The sequence below is a fragment of the Mauremys reevesii genome, linkage group 12, assembly GCF_016161935.1.
Source record: "Mauremys reevesii isolate NIE-2019 linkage group 12, ASM1616193v1, whole genome shotgun sequence".
Taxonomy (NCBI): domain Eukaryota; kingdom Metazoa; phylum Chordata; order Testudines; family Geoemydidae; genus Mauremys; species Mauremys reevesii.
This window is the reverse complement of record NC_052634.1, coordinates 32,905,307-32,926,953: the sequence shown is the minus strand read 5'-3', so window position 1 is coordinate 32,926,953 and position 21,647 is coordinate 32,905,307.

Below are 21,647 nucleotides of genomic sequence, written 5' to 3'. Positions count from 1 at the left end.
AGATCATCTTCACCGTTCAGCACAAGAGCGAGCAGGCAGGCAAACGAGAGACACACAAAAAGTCCCAGGAACCCCTCCTCTTTTTCTGCACAGCCACTGCCTGGGGGGAGGGATAGCTCAGTGGTTTGCACATTGGTCTGCTAGACCCAGGGTTGTGAGTTCAATCCTTGAGGAGGCCACTTAGGGATCTGGGGCAAAAATTGGCCCTGCTAGTGAAGGCAGGGGGCTGGACTCAATGACCTTTTGAGGTTCCTTCCAGTTCTAGGAGATTGGTATATCTCCTATTATTCACCTGTCAGCAGGATTCCTTCTCCTCCTCAGTGAGACTAAATCTGAGCACCTAGACAGCGAGTCCATCTGCTGCACCCCAATCCCCCATGCCTGAGCCTCCCTGCCAGAGCCCTGCACCTGGCTCCAGAGAATTAAGTCTCACGTGTCGCTGGGAACTCGACTTCTTGTGCCCAGAGAGTCTCGCCTCCCCTTAGTAGATGACCCAAGAAACACAGTGTCCACCTTTTCCAAATAAGTGCATGAAGTAGCTTTGCTCATGGTTTAATGGATGAGGTATCTGACTTTGGATTAAGTGATTGAGGGTTCAAGTCACTTTATGGTTGTATTGCTGCAGTTTTACCTTTGTGCTGAACGTCCTGCTCCCTTCAGGGCTGGAACCTCTTCTTGGCCGCTCAGGCCAATGCTCTGGCTGCAGCTAGAGCCCCGGGAAGGAGTTGGGGGGTGGGCGTCACAAAGGCTGGGGCATGAGCCCCAGGTGCTTCCAGTCTCGCCTTTGCCCTTCCTGACTTGCCAGAGAAAATGGGCGGCTGCCCGGGCTAGTGCGTGGAGCAGTTTCCCTCTTCCAAGTGTGCATCTGTCCCTGTGCTGGAGGGTACTTGCTACATAGCACCTTGGGAGCCTGGGTGTTTCTCTGCTTCTCGCCAGCTGGGGAAAAGCCTCTTGGGGTAAAATCTCCTGCCCCACTGCAAAAGTGAGCACCTTGAGTGGGAACGGTTAGAGGCCCCACCAGGTGGGCTGGCCCTGCTTTCCTACCGTCTTCTGATGTTGGCCACAGACCATCAGCAGCCGCCCCGCATGGTGGTCTGTGGGTGGCCTTCAGTGGGGGTTTGGCATGGCAGGGAGCAGGCTGGCCGGGAGTCTTGTTGCCTGTCTGTTGGCCACACATAGGCATGGTCCTGCCCTCGTCTAGCCCCGCCCTCAGTCGCTCTGTGGCTTTCTAGCCTTCCCTCAGAGCTGTCAGCACCAGCCGCCTCTGCTCCAGGTGCCCAGAGGAGGCGAGGTGCTGGGCTCCAGCCTGGGACTCTGCCTCCCTCCTGCCTATCAAGCCTGGCCCTGGCACTGCTTTCTTCAAGTGCCATGTGGGCAAGAGGAAGAGCTGCAGCTACAGGGACCAAAGTTGTGGGCATCAGGTGAAGCAGCAAGAAACCCAACGTCAGGTCAACCCACAGGAATCTCTAGCCAGACGGTTAAGTTCTAGGACCCCACCCTATGGCGCCCAGCTGGGCCAGAGACCCATCGCCAATGGGCACCAGTGACCCAGGAGGAGGAGAAAAAAAACATCACTCTAGTTCAGCCAGGGAGAGAGCAACGAAGCACATTGAGCTCCAGGGCTTTGCAGCAAAGCAACATACCTGCCAGAGGCCCCACTGAGATTGGAACTCAGATTCCAGGATTCAAAGCCCTGAGTGCTGCCCATTACACCATGGGACCTACTGCTGTTTTGTTTCCTAGACCCCTGTGACTCTCATCTGGCTGGTTTGCACTCTGCACTTATTGCTTCCCACCAGCGGCTTCCTCTCGCGGGACTCTCTCTCCTCCTCCAGCGACTGTGGTCCTGCTCTACCGGATCCGTGGGTCCTGCCCTGAGTCCCTGCATCCCCCTGCTTTGTCTCCGTTCCCTGCAGGCTGCAAAAATGTCAGGGGAGGCCGCCCCTCCCTTCACTCGGTGCTCCTGCTCATATCAGCCAACTGCAGCCTCATCTCCTGGAACTCGGGCAGCTGTCGCTTGATCCGGTCGTACAGTCACACGCTGTCTGGCTCCCCTGCCTGGATGCTCTTGTGGAAATCCCACAGGTGACACTGCAGGACTTGGCGCTGTTGGTTTCTTTAATGTTGTGGTGTTTGCCCGACTGCTGGAACAAAGCCGCCAACTCCTCCCTCACCGACTCCCACCAATCCCCCTGGTTGCCATAGAACCCTCTGATGCTTTCCCGTTCTGCCAACACCGCCAGGCTTTGCCTCCCTGCTCCTTTATCTTGCAAGCTCTGGATGTTCAACTTCCAATATCCTCTCCCCTGGGTCAGGGACAGGGGCGGCTCCAGGCACCAACACAGCAAGCTACGGGGGGGGGGTGGGGGGGCGGCCTGCCGATCGCTGTGAGGGTGGCAGTCAGGCTGCCTGCAGGAGGTCCCCTGGTAATGCGGATTAGGCTGAGTGCCTGCGGGAGCTCCGCCAGTCCCGCGGCTTCAACGGCAATTCGGTGGTGGTTACGCCGAAGGCGCGGGACCGGCAGACCACCCACAGGCCTGCCGCCGAATCCGCCTTACCAGAGGACCTCCCGCAGGTGTTGGGGTAGATCTGTATTACATTATATACTAATGTTAGATGTGTAGAAAGTGTGACTAGAAAGGAGCAGTGTGACGGTGCTGCCCGTGGGAGCCAGCTGAGGTCACTCAATCAGGGTGAACTGCAAACCAAACAGGGCAGACAAACCCCAAATGCTGGTGGTTATTCCAATGCTTAGATTTACCAACCAGCACAAAACAGCTTCTGTAGCACCTCACTGGTCACTCAGAGTCCAAACCACGCAGTTCCCTTAAAGTGCCCAGCCTCAGGCCTCCGTCCAGACACACACGTCAGATATGATGATGATTCCTGAAAATCTGATCTCATCATATCAAAGAAAAGGTTCTTCCAACCCCAAAGGATCAGCCACACACCCAGGTTCAATTATAACTTAGATCTTACCCCAAATACACGCTATAGCCAATTCTTATTAACTAAGCTAAAATTTATTAAAAAAGAAAAGAGAGAGAGTGTTGGTTAAAAGATCAATATACAGACAGACTTGAATACAATTCTTGAGGTTCAGACACAGCAGAGATGAGCTTGTAGTTGCTAAAAGACCTTTTAGAAATAGTCGAGAGGTTATAGTCCAATGTTCATATTCAGGGTGACTCCAGTCAATGACTCGGGATCTCAGTCCTTGTGGCTTAAGGTTTCCCCCTCTTGAAACCCAAAGCAGATCTGAGATGAAGAAGGACCGTGTCCCAGGCTTCTTATACATTTCCAGCAGCCTTGCGGCCTGAGAAAACAATAGGCTTAACTTCTTCTCCCAAACATCCTGGCAATTAGCACAGGGTAATTTACCCACTAAACAGTTCAGACACAGCTTAGCACAACCTTCAAAGAGGCACAGAGACAATAATACTATTTCACTCAAGTATCATTATAAATGTTAATATTCCTTTTCTGATCTTTGAATTAAAACTACAGCAATAGACAAGACTTGTTTGCTGACATCACAAGACCTGAGCAAACATCTCCCCTTCTACCTCTAACAATGCAGACTCGCATTTCAAAGCTCTGTTCATTTACAGATCTTCCTAACCAGTCCTTAAGGTTCACCCATGGGTCAGGTCAGTCTGTGAGGTGAGTTGATTAACTCTTTCTGGCCCTGTCACCTTTCAATGAAATATCATATTACACTCATAACGTCACAGGAGGTCAGGAATGGGATGGCAGGGGCTGCGGGTCGGGAGTGAGGGGCACTGGTAGAGCTGGGGGAAGCCCAGGGGGCTGCGGGTCGGGAGTGAGGGGCACCAGCAGAACTGTGAGTCTGGAGGTCAGGGCTGGGATAGCAGGGGCTGTGGGTTGGGAGTGAGGAACACCAGCAGAGCTGTGAGTCTGGAGATCAGGACTGGGATAGCAGGGGCTGCGGGTTGGGAGTGAGGGGCACTGTCAGAACTGGAGGGAGCGCAGGGGGCTGCGGGTCGGGAGTGAGGGGCACCGGCATCGCAGTGACTGCGGAGCTCAGCAGGGAGCGCAGGGGGCTGTGGGTCAGGAGTGAGGGGCACCATCAGAGCTGGAGGTAGCCCAGGGGGCTGCAGGTCAGGAGTGAGGGGCACCGTCAGAGCTGGAGGTAGCCCAGGGGGCTGCAGGTCGGAAGTGAGGGGCACCAGTAGAGCTGGGGGAAACCCAGGGGGCTGCAGGTCGGGAGTGAGGGGCACCAGCAGAGCTGCGAGTTTGGAGGTCAGGGCTGGGATAGCAGGGGCTGCGGGTCAGGAGTGAGGGGCACCACTAGAGCTGGGGGGAACCCAGGGGGCTGCAGATCGGGAGTGAGGGGCACCGCTAGAGCTGGAGGGAGCTCAGGGGGCTGTGGGTTGGGAGTGAGGGGCACCAGCAGAGCTGTGGGTCTGGAGGTCAGGGCTGGGATAGCAGGGGCTGCAGGTCGGGAGTGAGGGGCACCAGCAGAGCTGTGGGTCTGGAGGTCAGGGCTGGGATAGCAGGGGCTGCGGGTCGGGAGTCAGGGGCACCAGCGGAGCTGTGAGTCTGGAGGTCAGGACTGTGATGGCAGGGGCTGCGGGTCGGGAGTCAGGGGCACCACTAGAGCTGGGGGGAACCCAGGGGGCTGCAGGTTGGGAGTGAGGGGCACCAGCAGAGCTGTGAGTCTGAGGTCAGGACTGGGATAGCAGGGGCTGCGGGTCGGGAGTGAGGGGTGTCACAGAGTCCCCGGGCGATGCTCTGGAACTGCTCCCCACAAAGCCAGGCAGGACTCTGGGAGCCTCCTCTCCCTTGGAGCAGCCTGTCTGCAGGGCAAGAAGCTCCCACGGCTTCACCTCCTGTTCTCCTTGGAGCATTCAGCATCCTCTGCCCCTCTGTGCGCTTCCCACAGCGAGTCCGCCCAGGCGGGGTCCTGGGGAAGCCACAGGGTCCTGCCCCCCAACTGCGCAGTCAGACGTGACTCTCAGCCAGCCAGTAACACAGAAGGTTTATTTAGATGACAGGGACACAGTCCAAACCAGGTCTTGCCGGAACAGACAACAGGATCCCCCTTTAGTTAGGTCCATCTGGGGCCCCAGGGAGGCCACAGCCCCGTTGGGAGGCCTGAGCCCCATGGTGGCTCCCCTCCATTTCCCAGCCAACTTCCAAAACTGCCAACCCCCCTCCAGCCCCTCCTCTCTGGGCTTTGTCTCCTGCCCAGGCCAGGAGGTCACCTGATCTCTTTGTTCTCCCACACCTTTAGCATCCCCCTGCAGGGGGGAAGGGCCTGGCCATTAGTTGCCATGGAGACTTCGTCACATGGCCCACTCTTGACGAAGCGAGGCAGAGTTTGGGCCAATGTCAGTTTGGAACAGCCCGACTGAGCCCGGCAGTTTTCTCAAAGTATCTGCTGTTGTAAACCGCATGTAGTGTGGCTGTGCAAACCCCAAAGGTATCAAACATGAAAGACACATAAGGCCAGTTACGGGGAGGTTTCCATGGCTAGGCCCGAGGGTTAAACAGCTGGGCTCTAACAGCTGCCTCCTCCAAAGGAAAAGGGGCCTCAGCACCCATAAAAAGAACTGGTTGCAAAAATCAATCATCCTGCATCCATCACCATTTTAAATTCTGACCTCTCCCGCCCGATGTGTCTTTGTTTAGCAACCAAGCCAATTGGGGAACTCTGTGGCTGTTACCCTCTAACTCAGCAGAAGGTTACACATCTTGACTCAAGCAATTTTCCTCTTGAAAAAAAATATTTTAAAGTTTATCAAAATAAATTCCATTTGAAATAGAAATAATTACATTCTACACTGGGGCTCTATTTTCATACATGCTATTTCTCCCACATGTTCCCCCGCTCTAATTCCTTTGGAGTGAGGTTTTACTTTTCAGGATTAGCCACCATTTCCAATATAGTAGGAGGGGCGGGGAGAGAACTAGAAGAAAACCTGAATTATATAGTAACACTGAAAGTTATCACAGAATCAGCCTCTTACTTTACACTAATTAACTTCATGTTTAATTTCATTGTCACTGGTAACAATTCATTCAAAGATTATAAAATATAAACCTACAGGGCAGTTTTCTCTTAATTCCCATTTCCACCGAGTGAGCTTTGTGTGAAATCACATTCTGCAATAACCTAGGAGCCTTCCATTTCTGTGAGTTCATTTCGCCCTGGGTCTTCTCCCAAAAGTGTGGGTGGAAGGGCTCTCACGCTAGTGGGAAGGCTGCATCATGAGAAAACCACCTGTGCTCTATTTCCACACTTTCTAATCTTTCAAAGTAGCAGGAGGTGGAGAAGTGATACAAATGCTTAAGACTTAATAGCAAAACTAAGAGACTAAACCACGGAGTCAGGACTCAGCATTCATGTATCCTGCAGCCTGAACTTGGAATCTGATACATTCCCTCATTGGCTACCATCATTTGCCCAGCATGGAAGTGCTTCTTGTCCAGCAAGTCAGCCAGATTGGGACCCACAGGCATGGAATGGCTCGGAAGGAATCAGCTGTTTCTCTCTGTGCTTCATGAAACTTTGGATCCAAATGGTAAAAGACAGTTGTTCCTAATTTAATCATGGCGTCCTTTAGGAGTGAGACCAATGCCACTTAACTAGGGAGCAGCATTCTCAAAATAGTTTACCTGGGCCACAGGTCACCATAGCTTCCATCTCTAGGGTGAAAATCAAAATCTGCAGTTTCTCCCTGAGTTCTTGTCGAATCTTTGACCTTTCCTGGAGTAATTTTACAAATTTCTGGTGTAGAATTCTTCACAAACCACACAACGTATCAATAGTGATAGTGAGGTACAACTCCCCCAAATATGCCCTTTCATTTCTTTAATCTGTTGGCACAGATTTAAATTAGGGACTAAATTCAGGTGCGGTTTAGAATCCCTGTAAAACACCAAATGTCAGGTATCTATGGAAAATAGGTCTCTTTCTGCAGCTATGTCACATTCAACAGGGATTTCATTTTCTACATATTTGCTGCATCTCCCAGGGGTGAGCAGAACAGAAACATCACTTCCATTTTCCCCCATCCCCACCTAGACAGGAATTGCATTTCCCAAATAATAGGCAACACGCACCTGATTAGGAAGGCGATATCTTCAGGAGTCACCTCCTGCAGGGCCTGGGCCACAACTGCTTTGGAAGCCCAATGCAGGCGTATCATGCTTAGTTCCAAGCCATTTGCTAGGGACTCGTCTTCCCAGCCCTTTAGAAAAAATACTGACCTAGCCAATTGAACCACAGGGGGATTGGGATGCTGATGGGGAATAAGAACAGAGAGCTGCAAAAGGCAGAAGCAGGCAACTCATCCAGGGGAGCTGAGAGACCACGGGGAACATGGTGCAAAGGTTGCTCTGTGGGAATTCGCAATTGTGATTTTTTTTAAAAACAATCTTTGTCCAGGCGGAATCAAGGCATTTCTTACAATGCTCTCATATGTGGATTTTCTGATGTCTAACAAGGTTTGAGCTCCGACTGAAGCTTTTCCCGCACTCAGAGCACGTGTAGGGTCTCCCTCCTGTGTGGATTCTCTCATGTGTGATGAGGGCTGAACGATCCATGAAGCGTTTCCCACACTCAGAGCATCCATAGGGTTTGTCACCTGTGTGAATTCTCTGATGTCTGCGAAGGGCTGAGCTATAACTGAAGCATTTCCCGCACTCTGAGCATGTGTAGGGTGTCCATCCAGTATGGATTTGCTGACGTCTAATAAGGTTTGAGCCCTGGTTGAAGCTTTTCCCGCACACAGAGCACGTGTAGGGCGTCTCTCCGGTGTGGATGCTCTGATGTGTGATAAGGTTTGAGCTCTGACGGAAGCTTTTCCCGCACTCAGAGCACGTGTAGGGCGTCTCTCCGGTGTGGATGCTCTGATGTCTGATAAGGTGTGAGCTCCCATTGAAGCTGTTCCCACACTCATGCCATGTGTAGCGCGTCTCTTCCAAGTTGATTCTCTCGTGTGTAATAAGGTCTGAGAGGCTACTTAAGTTTTCCTCTGGCCTCTGCTGAGTCTCACAGGCTTTGGCTTTTTCTGGGAGTGCACAACTCCCGGAAACATTCCCTTTGGGTCTTCCTGATAACGTCCCATGTGGTTCTACTTGCTCAGCATCTTCCTGCTGGGGATTCTCCTCCTCGTTCTCACTCACCATCCCACCACCTGATGGGAGACAGAGAGAATCCAGACACAGGTCACTCCCTGTGCCGGAGAGAAAAGGAATCTCAGAGAGAGGAATGGAAAAAGGTGTGAACAAACCAAAATATGTGCGGGAGCGATCAAAGCTATCAGGAGCTGATTATCCCCAAACCCTTCCCCAGAGCAGAGAGAGGAAGGGATCCGTTCTGGGTGTGCATCTCACCAGAACTCTGAGGGGAAAGTGAGATTGGGGAGGGACCTGCTGCCAACTGTCAGTCAGGATAGGTGGGAAGCCGTGAGTGACATCTGCCTAATGACTCCACATCTGCAGGGAACAGTTCTGAACTTGGAGCGCTTACAACTTGGAGAGTCTTTGTAGGGCATCCCAAAGGTTTCCTGTATTTACAGACAGTTGTTGAGATGGTTCACCCAATTCCTCACCTGTGCACACAGCTCTCGGGAGCACTTTGTTCTAGAGCCATAGAGGTCTGAGACCCACGGCTGGTCCCCTCATTCCAGCTGCGAGATCACATCAGGTTTGGAAACTGGAAACCCTGGGAAGGGAAAGAAAAGAAGGGAGGTCAGTGGAATTTGTGGGATACTTGTCACAAGGAATATTCCATGGTTTTAACCCCAGCTCATTTTTAAGACGTAACACCCCAAGGCCGGCTTCCTTGGCTCAAAGTGGCAGGAGAGTTATTATTATAACTCATATTCATGACCCTAGTGCCTAAGAGCCAATGAACCGTGGGCCCCTGTTGTGCTGGGCACAGCACAAACCCAGAATAGAAGCTGGCCCATGCCCTGAAGAATTTACCGTCTAACTAGACAAGACAGACCCAGATGAGGGAAGAGGTGGAACCCGCCAGCAGAGTGAACTATGTGAAGGCAGAGGGACAGATCTGATGAACACAGGCAGATCTTGAGACTATTGTATTTAATGTTACGACTAGGGCCAGTGTTTTCCAGAAATTGCAGCTATTCCTCTGGCTTCAACACTCCTATTTCCACCTGTGAGCTCTGCCAACAGGCCCAGCTGAACGACACTCCTGCTCAGAGACTGTTCCTCATTCAATGCACAGAGCAAGTTTGTGCTGTGACACTGGGCAGACTGTTAAAACAGAGCAGGGTTTATTAGTCAACTGAAACACAGCATGGAAAGTCCTTAGATTAGCACAGAGAAGCAAAGACGACAATATAGTCCATGTGTGTGTGTGGCTGGATACATATTTGTTTCTGTATGTTTGCAATTGTGTGTGTATGTGTGCACGAATGCTCTGCTGCCCTCTGCCGGTGCAACAACCGTTTCTCTGTATGTCACAGCCCCCATACCGTCGACCCCGGTGGTGATTTCCCCATCTTACACGGGCTGGCTGGCCTGACCCTTCTCCCCGCTGCGGAGTGTGGCGGGGGCTGCAGCTCACCCCCTGTGGGGCAGGAGGGCCCAGGTGCAGGGCACTGGGCTCCGATGCACCTGGAAAGCAGCTCAGATGAGGCGGGGCAGGGCCTGTGGTGTCCGTTCTGTGTTGCCTGGTGCTGGACCATTGCACAATCCCCAGCCGCACAGCGCATCCCGAGAGGGGGCAGGGGGCCAAGCAGATGATCCAGCACGAGAGGGGTGAGGATGTGTGGCTGAGGGGAGGAAAAGCCTTGGGCTGCACTGGGGGAGTGCAGAGCAGGGGTGACACCCCAGAAACCTGCAGCAAAGGCATGGACAGGTGGGGTGGGTGGATAGAAGAGGCAGCGAGACTAAAATCTAAAAGGGGAGTGTGGGGTCTAGTGGTCAGAGCGGGGGGGGGGGCGGGTTTGGTGGTCAGAATTCCTGGGTTCTATCTCTAGCCCTGGGAGGGGAGTGGGGTCCAGTGGTTAGAGTGTGTGTCGGGGGGGAACCAGGACTCCTGGGTTCTCTCCCTGGCTCTGATGCTCTCTTGTGCAATCCCTCGGCAGTTACCCAACTCACCAGCGTGTGGGAGCGAGGGGCTGGGGCCGGGTTGCGACACGGCCCAGAGTCCCGTACTGCCCCTTTGTTACCCAACCCGGGGCAGGGTGGGGGATGGCCTGGGAGACCCGCTAAGAAAGGCGCTTCTGGTGGGTTTGTGTGTGGGTCACGTGGCCCCCTGCTGGATAGACCCCTCTAGGTCAGAACCAGTCTCAGCCCGGGTCAGACCCTGGGAGCCCAGCCCCCTCTGTCGCCACGGCTATGTCTATTGGTCTCCTGGAAAGGTCCATTCTCATGGGTAGCTGTCCAGTGGCAGTGAGCTCCACAGGCCTCGGCACACGCTGTGTGGGGCAGGAGGTCCTTGTGTTGGGAGCAGTGGGAGTGAACTGTGTGTGGTTGTGTCTCTGAGCACGATTCTGAATAGTCTGGTGTGTGTGTGATTGTGAGTGTGGCTAGGGGTGTGATTGTTTCTCTCTTTGGGGGTTGGGCTAGCATGCCCCTCTGGGTGTGTTGTGTGTGAGTGTTCTTGGGATTGTGAGTCCCTTTGTGTGTCAATGTGTGTGTGTGTGTGTGTGTGTGTGTGTGACTTGCTGCAGGATACAAAATCCTGCAAAGCCACCACACACACACACAGCAGGGCCCAGCCCCACCAGCAGGGGGCAGCAGGGACACACACGTCTCTCCTGGGCCAGCTTGGACAATTTCCCATCACGACCCGGCACAGTGCTGGTGCCCCCACACGGGGGTGGGCAGTGACCGGGCGGGGGGGGCAGATGTGCTGGATTCAGAAGGAAGCACTTTGGGAAAATCAGTCACGGCCCTTAGCAGAGCTGGGACACCGACCCAGTGACCCTGCACCACCCTGGGAGGGGAGTGGGGTCTAGTGATCAGAGCAGGGAGGGGGCTGGGCACCAGGACCCCTGGGTTCTACCCCTGCTCCTGGGAGTGGAGGGGGTCTAGAGCAGGGGGACTGGGAGCCAGGACTCCTGGGTTCCATAGGGGAGACTGTTTTTTCCTGGGCTCCCCTCCCTGGAGATCCCAGCCCAGCCCCCTAGTGGAGATTGACTGGGAGTGGGGGAAGAATCATGATTTAACCCCCCCACCATGGGCTGTGACATCATGGACCTCCCCTTCACCAAGGCAGACAGTAGAAGCGCCGCCCCACCAGATAAGGGGGGGGGGGTCTAGTTGCACCCACAACAATCCCACTCACGGTTGAAAAGAAACCCCACCCAGCCCCCTGCTAGGACAGGATCTGCTGCTCCCACCTTTTCGTTATCACCATGAGCTGCTCCCCGCCAGGCACCACACCCCATTCACACGCCTTGGGTCAATATGCAGCTCAGTAGCAATCACTGCCCCGAAGTGACTCCGGCGCAGGCACCCACAGCACGAACTCCCCACACCGGATTCTGTCCACACGCAGAGAATTCTCTCCGCCGGGCTCCTTCGGTTCCTCTCGCTGCTCCCCGTCCTGCCGCCAGACACTGCTCATCTGCATAGCCCCGCCCATGGACACGTGACACCTTCTGTCGTTTTGGTCTCAAGTGAATGAGTTGCCTGCGGGGAGTGAGCACGTCACAGCCCCAGCGCACGTCACAGCCGCCGGGCGGGGCTTGTCTGTGAGCCCCGCGCTGGGGGCGGGGCTTCAGGGAGAGACCCAGCCCCATAGACAGCCTGGGGCAGGGAGCTATTGGGGGAAGGGATGAGGGGATGGGGGGAGGGAGAGACCCAGCCCCATAGACCCCTAGAGGCAGGAAATGAGGGGAGAAGGGGGGAGGGAGGGATCCAGCCCTATAGACCTGTAGGGGCAGGGAGACATTGGGGGAAGGGATGAGGGGATGGAGGGAGGAGAGACCCAGCCCCATAGACCCCCAGAGGCAGGAAATGAGGGGAGAAGGGGGGAGGGAGGGATCCAGCCCTATAGACCCGTAGGGGCAGGGAGCTATTGGGGGCAGGAGGGGAGAAGGGGGGTGGGCAGAGACCCAGCCCGGGGTGCAGGGGAAATGGGGTGGGGTGGAGGGAACTGGGGAGGAGAAGAGACACAGGGCAGGACACATGTTGGGACAGGGAAACTGACTCGCTCCGAATACAGGCGGGGCAGGGCAGGGCGAAGGCAGATCATGCTGGGCCCAGGGTAATTTCGGGGGGTTCTGATTCCCCACTCAGCCGGGGGGCTCCCCTCTGGGCTGAGGAGCCCTGGGGTGGGCTGGGTGCAGGGGCTGGGTGTGTGTGTCAGGCTGGGGGAGCTGCCTGGGCAGAGGGGCTGGAACCAGGGGCGGCTCCAGGCACCAGCACACCCAGCGCATGGTTGGGGGACAAGCTGCAGGGGGCGCTTGGCTGGTCACCGCGAGGGCAGCAGGCACCCCAGCCCCTCCCCCACTCTACCCCCCCAGCCCCCCTCCCCTCCCAGCGCTGGGGGAGAACCCAGGAGTCCTGGCTCCCTGCCCTGCCCCTCCCCACTCTACCCCCAGCCCCCTCCTCCCAGAGCTGAGGGAGAACCCAGGAGTCCTAGCTCCTGCCCTGCCCCTCCCCACTCTACCTCCCCAGCCCCCTCCTCCCAGAGCTGAGGAGAACCCAGGAGTCCTGGCTCCTGCCCTGCCCCTCCCCACTCTACCTCCCAGCCCCCTCCTCCCAGAGCTGGGGGAGAACCCAGGAGTCCTGGCTCCCTGCCCTGCCTGCCCCTCCCCACTCTACCTCCCCAGCCCCTCCTCCCAGAGCTGGGGAGAACCCAGGAGTCCTGGCTCCTGCCCTGCCTGCCCCTCCCCACTCTACCTCCCCAGCCCCCTCCTCCCAGAGCTGGGGAGAACCCAGGAGTCCTGGCTCCCAGCCCTGCCTGCCCCTCCCCACTCTACCTCCCCAGCCCCCTCCTCCCAGAGCTGGGAGAGAACCCAGGAGTCCTGGCTCCCTGCCCTGCCCCTCCCCACTCTACCCCAGCCCCACTCCTCCCAGAGCTGGGGAGAACCCAGGAGTCCTGGCTCCCAGCCCTGCCTGCCCCTCCCCACTCTATCCCCCAGCACCCTCCTCCCAGAGCTGGGGAGAACCCAGGAGTCCTGGCTCCCTGCCCTGCCCCTCCCCACTCTGCCTCCCCAGCCCCCTCCTCCCAGAGCTGGGGGAGAACCCAGGAGTCCTGGCTCCCAGCCCTGCCTGCCCCTCCCCCACTCTATACCCCAGCACCCTCCTCCCAGAGCTGGGGAGAACCCAGGAGTCCTGGCTCCTGCCCTGCCCCTCCCCACTCTACCTCCCCAGCCCCCTCCTCCCCACTCTACCTCCCCAGCCCCCTCCTCCCCACTCTACCTCCCCAGCCCCTCCTCCCAGAGCTGGGGGAGAACCCAGGAGTCCTGGCTCCCTGCCCTGCCTGCCCCTTCCCCACTCTACCCCCCCAGCCCCACTGACCTCCCAGAGCTGGGGGGAGAACCCAGGAGTCCTGGCTCCTGCCCTGCCCCTCCCCACTCTACCTACCCAGCCCCTCCTCCCAGAGCTGGGGAGAACCCAGGAGTCCTGGCTCCCAGCCCTGCCTGCCCCTCCCCACTCTACCTCCCCAGCCCCCTCCTCCCAGAGCTGGGGAGAACCCAGGAGTCCTGGCTCCCTGCCCTGCCCCTCCCCACTCTACCCCCAGCCCCACTCCTCCCAGAGCTGGGGGAGAACCCCGGAGTCCTGGCTCCCAGCCCTGCCTGCCCTCCCCACTCTATCCCCAGCACCCCTCCTCCCAGAGCTGGGGAGAACCCAGGAGTCCTGGCTCCTGCCCTGCCCCTCCCCACTCTACCTCCCCAGCCCCCTCCTCCCAGAGCTGGGAGAACCCAGGAGTCCTGGCTCCCAGCCCTGCCTGCCCTCCCCACTCTATCCCCCAGCACCCCCTCCTCCCAGAGCTGGTGGACAACCCAGGAGTCCTGGCTCCCTGCCCTGCCCCTCCCCCACTCTACCTCCCTAGGCCCCCTCCTCCCAGAGCTGGGGAGAACCCAGGAGTCCTGGCTCCTGCCCTGCCTGCCCTCCCCACTCTACCCCCAGCCCCCTCCTCCCAGCGCTGGGGAGAACCCAGGAGTCCTGGCTCCTGCCCTGCCCCTCCCCTACTCTACCCCCAGCCCCCTCCTCCCAGAGCTGAGGAGAACCCAGGAGTCCTGGCTCCTGCCCTGCCCCTCCCCACTCTACCTCCACCCCCTCCTCCCAGAGCTGGGGAGAACCCAGGAGTCCTGGCTCCCAGCCCTGCCTGCCCTCCCCACTCTATCCCCTAGCCCCACTCCCTCCCAGAGCTGGGGAGAACCCAGGAGTCCTGGCTCCCAGACCTGCCTGCCCCTCCCCACTCTACCCCCTAGCCCCACTCCTCCCAGAGCTGGGGAGAACCCAGGAGTCCTGGCTCCTGCCCTGCCTGCCCCTCCCCACTCTACCCCTAGCCCCACTCCTCCCAGAGCTGGGGAGAACCGAGGAGTCCTGGCTCCCAGCCCTGCCTGCCCTCCCCGCTCTACCCCCAGCCCCTCCCCTCGCAGAGCTGGGGAGAACCCAGGAGTCCTGGCTCCCAGCCCTGCCTGCCCCTCCCCCACTCTATCCCCCCTAGCCCCACTCCCCTCCCAGAGCTGGGGGAGAACCCAGGAGTCCTGGCTCCCAGACCTGCCTGCCCCTCCCCCACTCTACCCCCCCTAGCCCCACTCCTCCCAGAGCTGGGGAGAACCCAGGAGTCCTGGCTCCTGCCCTGCCTGCCCCTCCCCACTCTACCCCCTAGCCCCACTCCTCCCAGAGCTGGGGAGAACCCAGGAGTCCTGGCTCCCAGCCCTGCCTGCCCTCCCCTCTACCCCCGCCAGCCCCTCCTCGCAGAGCTGGGGAGAACCCAGGAGTCCTGGCTCCTGCCCTGACCCTCCCCACTCTACCCCCAGCCCCCTCCTCCCAGAGCTGGGGAGAACCCAGGAGTCCTGGCTCCTGCCCGGCCCCTCCCCCACTCTCCCTCCCCCGCCCCCCTCCCCTCCCAGAGCTGGGGGAGAACCCAGGAGTCCTGGCTCCCAGCCCGTCCCCCACTCTACCTCCCCAGCCCCCCTCCTCCCCTCCCCTCCCAGAGCTGGGGGAGAACCCAGGAGTCCTGGCTCCCTGCCCGGCCCCTCCCCCACTCTACCCCCACCCCCCTCCCAGAGCTGGGGGAGAACCCAGGAGTCCTGGCTCCTGCCCTGCCTGCCCTCCCCACTCTACCCCCAGCCCCCTCCTCCCAGAGCTGGGGGAGAACCCAGGAGTCCTGGCTCCCTGCCCTGCCCCTCCCCCACTCTACCTCCCCAGCCCCCCTCCCCCCCACAGCTGGGGGAGAACCCAGGAGTCCTGGCTCCCTGCCCTGCCTGCCCCTCCCCACTCTACCCTCCCAGCCCCCTACCCTCCCAGAGCTGGGGAGAACCCAGGAGTCCTGGCTCCCAGCCCTGCCTGCCCCTTCCCACTCTACCCCCAGCCCCCTCCTCCCAGCGCTGGGGAGAACCCAGGAGTCCTGGCTCCCAGCCCTGCCCCTCCCCACTCTACCTCCCCAGGCCCCCTCCTCCCAGAGCTGGTGGAGAACCCAGGAGTCCTGGCTCCCTGCCGTGCCTGCCCTCCCCAATCCACCCCCAGGCCCCCTCCTCCCAGAGCTGGGGAGAACCCAGGAGTCCTGGCTCCCAGCCCTGCCTGCCCTCCCCACTCTACCTCCCCAGCCCCACTCCTCCCAGAGCTGGGGAGAACCCAGGAGTCCTGGCTCCCTGCCCTGCCCTCCCCACTCTACCTCCCCAGCCCCCTCCCCAGAGCTGGGGAGAACCCAGTAGTCCTGGCTCCCAGCCCTGCCCCTCCCCACTCTACCTCCCCAGCCCCCTCCTCCCAGAGCTGGGGAGAACCCAGAAGTCCTGGCTCCCAGCCCTGCCTGCCCCTCCCCACTCTCTACCCCTAGCCCCACTCCTCCCAGAGCTGGGGAGAACCCAGGAGTCCTGGCTCCTGCCCTGCCTGCCCCTTCCCACTCTACCCCCAGCCCCCTCCTCCCAGCGCTGGGAGAACCCAGGAGTCCTGGCTCCCAGCCCTGCCCCTCCCCACTCTACCTCCCCAGCCCCTCTCCTCCCAGAGCTGGGGAGAACCCAGGAGTCCTGGCTCCCTGCCCTGCCCCTCCCCACTCTACCTCCTAGGCCCTTCCTCCCAGAGCTGGGAGAACACAGGAGTCCTGGCTCCCTGCCCTGCCCCTCCCCCACTCTACCCCAGCCCCGCTCCTCCCAGAGCTGGGGAGAACCCAGGAGTCCTGGCTCCCTGCCCTGCCCTCCCCACTCTCTACCCGCCCAGCCCCACTCCTCCCAGTGCTGGGTGAGAACCCAGGAGTCCTGGCTCCCAGCCCTGCCTGCCCCTCCCCACTCCTACCCCTAGCCCCACTCCTCCCAGCGCTGGGAGAACCCAGGAGTCCTGGCTCCTGCCCTGCCCTCCCCACTCTACCTCCCCAGCCCCCCTCCCCTCCCAGAGCTGGGGGAGAACACAGGAGTCCTGGCTCCCTGCCCTGCCCCTCCCCCACTCTACCCCCAGCCCCCTCCTCCCAGCGCTGGGGAGAACCCAGGAGTCCTGGCTCCCAGCCCTGCCCCTCCCCACTCTACCTCCCCAGCCCCCTCCTCCCAGAGCTGGGGAGAACCCAGGAGTCCTGGCTCCCAGCCCTGCCCCTCCCCACTCTACCTCCCCAGCCCCCTCCTCCCAGAGCTGGGGAGAACCCAGGAGTCCTGGCTCCTGCCCTGCCCCTCCCCACTCTACCTCCCCAGCCCCCTCCCCCAGAGCTGGGGAGAACCCAGGAGTCCTGGCTCCTGCCCTGCCCCTCCCCACTCTACCCCCAGCCCCCTCCTCCCAGAGCTGGGGAGAACCCAGGAGTCCTGGCTCCTGCCCTGCCTCCTCCCCACTCTACCCCTAGCCCCACTCCTCCCAGAGCTGGGGAGAACCCAGGAGTCCTGGCTCCCAGCCCTGCCTGCCCCTCCCCACTCTACCCCCAGCCCCACTCCTCCCAGAACTGGGAGAACCCAGGAGTCCTGGCTCCCTGCCCTGCCTGCCCCTCCCCACTCTACCCCCAGCCCCACTCCTCCCAGAGCTGGGGAGAACCCAGGAGTCCTGGCTCCTGCCCTGCCTGCCCTCCCCACTCTACCCCAGCCCCCTCCCCTCCCAGAGCTGGGGGAGAACCCCGGAGTCCGGGCTCCCTGCCCTGCCCCTCCCCACTCTCTACCCCCAGCCCCACTCCTCCCAGTGCTGGGTGAGAACCCAGGAGTCCTGGCTCCCAGCCCTGCCTGCCCTCCCCACTCTACCCCCAGCCCACTCCTCCCAGAGCTGGGGGAGAACCCAGGAGTCCTGGCTCCCTGCCCTGCCCCTCCCCACTCTACCTCCCCAGCCCCCTCCTCCCAGCGCTGGGGAGAACCCAGGAGTCCTGGCTCCCTGCCCTGCCTGCCCCTCCCCACTCTACCTCCCCAGCCCCTCCTCCCAGAGCTGGGGAGAACCCAGGAGTCCTGGCTCCCTGCCCTGCCCCGCCCCCACACTACCTCCCCAGCCCCCCGCCCCACCCAGAGCTGGGGGAGAACCCAGGAGTCCTGGCTCCCAGCCCTGCCCCTCCCCCACTCTACCTCCCCAGCCCCCCTCCCCTCCCAGAGCTGGGGGAGAACCCAGGAGTCCTGGCTCCCTGCCCTGCCTGCCCCTCCCCACTCTACCCCCAGCCCCCTCCTCCCAGAGCTGGGGAGAACCCAGGAGTCCTGGCTCCCAGCCACCCCTCACTCTACCCCCCCTAGCCCCACTCCCCTCCCAGAGCTGGGGGAGAACCCAGGAGTCCTGGCTCCCTGCCCTGCCCCTCCCCCACTCTACCCCCAGCCCCCCCTCCCAGAGCTGGGGGAGAACCCAGGAGTCCTGGCTCCCAGCCCTGCCTGCCCCTCCCCACTCTACCCCCCCAGCCCCCTCCTCCCAGAGCTGGGGAGAACCCAGGAGTCCTGGCTCCCTGCCCTGCCTGCCCTCCCCACTCTACCCCCAGCCCCCTCCTCCCAGAGCTGGGGAGAACCCAGGAGTCCTGGCTCCTGCCCTGCCCCTCCCCACTCTACCCCCAGCCCCTCTCCTCCCAGAGCTGGGGAGAACCCAGGAGTCCTGGCTCCCAGCCCTGCCCCTCCCCACTCTACCTCCCCAGCCCCTCCCCTCCTCCCAGAGCTGGGGAGAACCCAGGAGTCCTGGCTCCCAGCCCTGCCCCTCCCCACTCTACCTCCCCAGCCCTCCTCCTCCCAGAGCTGGGGAGAACCCAGGAGTCCTGGCTCCCAGCCCTGCCTCCCCCCCACTCTACCTCCCCAGCCCCTCCCCTCCCAGAGCTGGGGGAGAAACCAGGAGGCCGGGCTCCCAGCCCTGCCTGCCCCTCCCCACTCTACCCCCAGCCCCCTCCTCCCAGAGCTGGGGAGAACCCAGGAGTCCTGGCTCCCAGCCCTGCCTGCCCCTCCCCACTCTACCCCCAGCCCCCTCTCCTCCTCCCAGAGCTGGGGAGAACCCAGGAGTCCTGGCTCCTGCCCTGCCCCTCCCCCCACTCTACCCCCCAGCCCCCTCTCCTCCCAGAGCTGGGGAGAACCCAGGAGTCCTGGCTCCCAGCCCTGCCTGCCCCTCCCCACTCTACCCCCCAGCCCCCTCCTCCCAGAGCTGGGGAGAACCCAGGAGTCCTGGCTCCCAGCCCTGCCCCTCCCCACTCTACCTCCCCAGCCCCCTCCTCCCAGAGCTGGGGAGAACCCAGGAGTCCTGGCTCCCAGCCCTGCCTGCCCCTCCCCACTCTACCCCCAGCCCCACTCCTCCCAGAGCTGGGGAGAACCCAGGAGTCCTGGCTCCCAGCCCTGCCTGCCCCTCCCCCACTCTACCCCCAGCCCCCTCCCCTCCCAGAGCTGGGGGAGAACCCAGGAGTCCTGGCTCCCTGCCCTGCCTGCCCCTCCCCACTCTACCCCCAGCCCCCTCCTCCCAGAGCTGGGGAGAACCCAGGAGTCCTGGCTCCCAGCCCTGCCTGCCCCTCCCCACTCTACCCCCAGCCCCACTCCTCCCAGAGCTGGGGAGAACCCAGGAGTCCTGGCTCCCAGCCCTGCCTGCCCCTCCCCACTCTACCTCCCCAGCCCCTCCTCCCAGAGCTGGGGAGAACCCAGGAGTCCTGGCTCCCAGCCCTGCCTGCCCTCCCCACTCTACCTCCCCAGCCCCACTCCTCCCAGAGCTGGGGAGAACCCAGGAGTCCTGGCTCCCTGCCCTGCCCCTCCCCACTCTACCCCCCCAGCCCCCTCCTCCCAGAGCTGGGGAGAACCCAGGAGTCCTGGCTCCCTGCCCTGCCTGCCCTCCCCACTCTACCCCCCAGCCCCACTCCTCCCAGAGCTGGGGGAGAACCCAGAAGTCCTGGCTCCCAGCCCTGCCTGCCCCTCCCCACTCTACCCCCAGCCCCCTCCTCCCAGAGCTGGGGAGAACCCAGGAGTCCTGGCTCCCTGCCCTGCCTGCCCTCCCCACTCTACCCCAGCCCCCTCCTCCCAGAGCTGGGGAGAACCCAGGAGTCCTGGCTCCCTGCCCTGCCCCTCCCCACTCTACCCCCAGCCCCACTCCTCCCAGAGCTGGGGAGAACCCAGGAGTCCTGGCTCCCAGCCCTGCCCCTCCCCACTCTACCCCCAGCCCCACTCCTCCCAGAGCTGGGGAGAACCCAGGAGTCCTGGCTCCCAGCCCTGCCTGCCCCTCCCCACTCTACCTCCCCAGCCCCCTCCTCCTCCCAGAGCTGGGGGAGAACCCAGGAGTCCTGGCTCCCTGCCCTGCCCCTCCCCACTCTACCCCCCCAGCCCCTCCTCCCAGGCTGGGGAGAACCCAGGAGTCCTGGCTCCCAGCCCTGCCTGCCCCTCCCCACTCTACCCCCCAGCCCCACTCCTCCCAGAGCTGGGGAGAACCCAGGAGTCCTGGCTCCCAGCCCTGCCTGCCCTCCCCACTCTACCTCCCCAGCCCCCTCCTCCCAGAGCTGGGAGAACCCAGGAGTCCTGGCTCCCAGCCCTGCCTGCCCCTCCCCACTCTACCTCCCCAGCCCTCCTCCCAGAGCTGGGGAGAACCCAGGAGTCCTGGCTCCCTGCCCTGCCCTCCCCACTCTACCTCCCAGCCCCCTCCTCCCAGAGCTGGGGAGAACCCAGGAGTCCTGGCTCCCTGCCCTGCCCCTCCCCACTCTACCTCCCCAGCCCTCCTCCCAGAGCTGGGGAGAACCCAGGAGTCCTGGCTCCCAGCCCTGCCCCTCCCCACTCTACCTCCCAGCCCCTCCTCCCAGAGCTGGGGAGAACCCAGGAGTCCTGGCTCCCAGCCCTGCCTGCCCTCCCCACTCTACCCCCAGCCCCTCCTCCCAGAGCTGGGGAGAACCCAGGAGTCCGGGCTCCCTGCCCTGCCCCTCCCCCACTCTACCGCCCTAGCCCCCCGTCCCTCCCAGAGCTGGGGGAGAACCCAGGAGTCCTGGCTCCCAGCCCTGCCTGCCCTCCCCACTCTACCCCAGCCCCCTCCTCCCAGAGCTGGGGAGAACCCAGGAGTCCTGGCTCCCAGCCCTGCCCCCCTCCCCACTCTACCTCCCCAGCCCCCTCCTCCCAGAGCTGGGGAGAACCCAGGAGTCCTGGCTCCCAGCCCTGCCCCTCCCCACTCTACCTCCCCAGCCCCCTCCTCCCAGAGCTGGGGAGAACCCAGGAGTCCTGGCTCCCTGCCCTGCCCCTCCCCACTCTACCTCCCAGCCCCCTCCTCCCAGAGCTGGGGAGAACCCAGGAGTCCTGGCTCCCAGCCCTCCTGCCCCTCCCCCACTCTACCTCCCCAGCCCTCCCCTCCCAGAGCTGGGAGAACCCAGGAGTCCTGGCTCCCAGCCCTGCCTGCCCTCCCCACTCTACCTCCCCAGCCCCCTCCTCCCAGAGCTGGGGAGAACCCAGGAGTCCTGGCTCCCTGCCCTGCCCTCCCCACTCTACCCCCAGCCCCTCCTCCCAGAGCTGGGGAGAACCCAGGAGTCCTGGCTCCCTGCCCTGCCCCTCCCCCACTCTACACCCCCAGCCCCCCTCCCCTCCCAGAGCTGGGGAGAACCCAGGAGTCCTGGCTCCCAGCCCTGCCTGCCCTCCCCACTCTACCCCCTAGCCCCACTCCTCCCAGCGCTGGGGAGAACCCAGGAGTCCTGGCTCCCAGCCCTGCCTGCCCCTCCCCACTCTACCCCCAGCCCCCTCCTCCCAGAACTGGGGAGAACCCAGGAGTCCTGGCTCCCTGCCCTGCCTGCCCTCCCCACTCTACCTCCCCAGCCCCCCACCCCTCCCAGAGCTGGGGGAGAACCCAGGAGTCCTGGCTCCCAGCCCTGCCTGCCCCTCCCCACTCCCTCCCTCCCCTCCTCCCAGAGCTGGGGAGAACCCAGGAGTCCTGGCTCCCAGCCCTGCCTGCCCCTCCCCACTCTGCCCCCAGCCCCCTCCTCCCAGAGCTGGGGAGAACCCAGGAGTCCTGGCTCCCTGCCCTGCCCCTCCCCACTCTACCCCCAGCCCCCTCCTCCCAGAGCTGGGGAGAACCCAGGAGTCCTGGCTCCCAGCCCTGCCCTCCCCACTCTACCCCCAGCCCTCCTCCCAGAGCTGGGGAGAACCCAG